The sequence below is a fragment of the Hordeum vulgare genome, chromosome 3H (assembly GCF_904849725.1).
Source record: "Hordeum vulgare subsp. vulgare chromosome 3H, MorexV3_pseudomolecules_assembly, whole genome shotgun sequence".
NCBI lineage: Eukaryota > Viridiplantae > Streptophyta > Magnoliopsida > Poales > Poaceae > Hordeum > Hordeum vulgare.
Genome location: NC_058520.1, coordinates 471,234,519 through 471,237,296, shown reverse-complemented (window position 1 = coordinate 471,237,296; position 2,778 = coordinate 471,234,519).

The window sequence follows — 2,778 nt, the reverse complement described above, 5'->3', positions numbered from 1 at the left end:
GGCCGGGTCAGTGACCCGACCCATTCCCATCATGAATTTCCAGAGCTGGAATTGACACATCGACCTTGTTTGGCATGCCGTTGACGCCACCACGGTGCCACACAACGCCACCATCCTGCACGTGCCCATCCACACGCGTCCGCCGTGATCCGTCGTCGGCCATGCGGTAGATGCAACACCGCTCCTCCTCTTGTCCCCTTCAGCCATCACTTGCTCCAAAATGTTGCCTCCACGAGAAAAAGTGATACTAATGCCTTCCGGAAGACCCAGATCTAGGGTTTCCCCCAGAGCATGCTGAGCCTGATGACCCAAACTGCAAACGACGATGCCTCGACAAGGGAACGTCATCAAAGACGTCACCATCGTCCGCCATGAACGTAGTCGTCGCCATTTTTCATTGACAATTGTGTCACCAGGCGTGTGCCGCCGACGTCGTCGGTCCCTTCAACCGGAGCAAACTCCAAAATGATGCCCTAAAGAGGGACTACAATGCAAAAGCACCGCCATCGCTCGATCCCAAGGATACCTAGGGTTTCCCACTGAGTTGCTTGTGCTGTCATGGACTAGATAAGGGTAGAATCCTAATGGATCTGCCCAGCTGCCGACATGACGCACTTGCCATCGTGTCGACCGCAATCCAGGGACCAAGGCCCACACCTGGGCCCAGATCCAGACATGGCGCAACAGACCGATCTGGTCACGCCACCGTCGTCCCTAGCCACCGCGATGCACCAACCATGGAAAGGTAGGCACGCGCCTCCCGAGGCGTCGACGACCAGATCTAGAAAAAATTGACCACCGGCCACCACAGGAGCGCCCGAGCGTCTCCTCAGACGACCACCACGGGGATTCAGCTCCCGCCGTCGCCCCGTGAGTCCTCGCCGCGTGCCCTGCCGCTAACCGTCACCCCCGCCAGGTCCTACAGCTGAGGGGATGAGAGGTCCCGTCGCTGTTGACGTTGATCGGGCTTCGCCCGGCGACACGCATGAAGGAGACATGGGAGGGAGTTAAGGACGTGGAAGCCCCCCCGTCGACCGCCGGCCGCGCCAGGTCCTGCAGCTGAGGGAATGAGAGGTCCCGCCGCTGTCAACGCCGGCCGGGATTTTCCCGGCGGCGCGCAGGAAGGAGAGATGGGAGGGAGTCGAGGACGTGGTGGCCCCGCCGCCAATGCGCCGCCCGTGCCAGGACCCACCGCTGTTGACGCCGATCAGGCCTAGCCCAACGACACGTAGGAAGGAGAGCTGTGAGAGAGTCGAGGATGCGATGGCCCTACTGTTGGGGAACGTCGCATGGGAAACAAAAAAATTCCTACGCGCACGAAGACCTATCATGGTGATGTCCATCTACGAGAGGAGATTTGGATCTACGTACCCTTGTAGATTGCACAACATGAAGCGTTAAGAAACGCGGTTGATGTAGTGGAACGTCCTCACATCCCTCGATCCGCCCCGCGAACCGTCCCACGATCCGCTCCGATCTAATGCCGAACGGACGGCACCTCCGCATTCAGCACACGTACAACTTGACGATGATCTCGGCCTTCTTGATCCAGCAAGCAAGACAAAGAAGTAGATGAGTTCTCCGGCAGCATGATGGCGCTCCAGTGGTGGTGAAGGATCTACTCCTGCAGGGATCCTCCCGAGCTCCGCAGAAATACGATCTAGAGGGAAAACCGTGATGTTTTGTGGTCGTGCTGCCGTGGCAAAGTTGTCTCAAATCAGCCCTAGACCTTCACTATATATAGGAGGACGGGTGGGGAGGCTAGCCTTGGGGTCCAAGACCCCAAGGGTCCGCCGACCAAGGAGGTGGAGGAGTCCACCTCCAATCCTAGTCCAACTAGGATTGGAAGGTGGAGTCCTTCCCTTCCTTCCCACCTTTTTATCTTCTTTTGCCTTTGATTTCTTATCTCCTACGCATAGGGCCTCTTGGGCTGTCCCACCAGCCCACTAAGGGCTGATGTGGCACCCCTTAAGCCTATGGGCTTCCCCGGGTGGGTTGGCCCCCTCTCGATGAACATCCGTAACCCATTCGTCACTCCCGTTACATTCCCGGTAATGCCCAAAAACTTTCCGGTAACCAAATGAGGTCATCATATATATCAATCTTCGTCTCTGGACCATTCCAGAAACCCTCATGACGTCCGTGATTTCATCCGGGACTCCGAACAACATTCGGTAACCACACATATAACTCAACTATACTAAAACATCGTCGAACCTTAAGTGTGCAGACCCTGCGGGTTCGAGAACTATACAGACATGCCCTGAGGTACTCCTCGGTCAATATCGAATAGCGGGACCTGGATGCCCATATTGGATCCTACATATTCTCCGAATAGCTTATCGGTTGAACCTCAGTGTCAAGGATTCAGGCAATCCCGTATGTCATTCCCTCTGTCCTTCGGTATGTTACTTGCCCGAGATTCGATCTTCGGTATCCGCATACCTATTTCAATCTGGTTACTGGCAAGTCTCTTTTCTCGTTCCGTAATACAAGATCCCGTGACTTACACTTAGTCACATTGCTTGCAAGGCTTGTGTGTGATGTTGTATTACCGAGTGGGCCCCGAGATACCTCTCCGTCACACGGAGTGACAAATCCCAGTCTTGATCCATACTAACCCAATGGACACCTTCAGAGATACCTGTAGAGCACCTTTATAGTCACCCAGTTAGGTTGTGACGTTTGATGCACACAAGGCATGAGGCATCCCTCCGGTGCTAGTGGATTATACGATCTCATGGTCATAGGAACAAATACTTGACACGCAAAAAACAA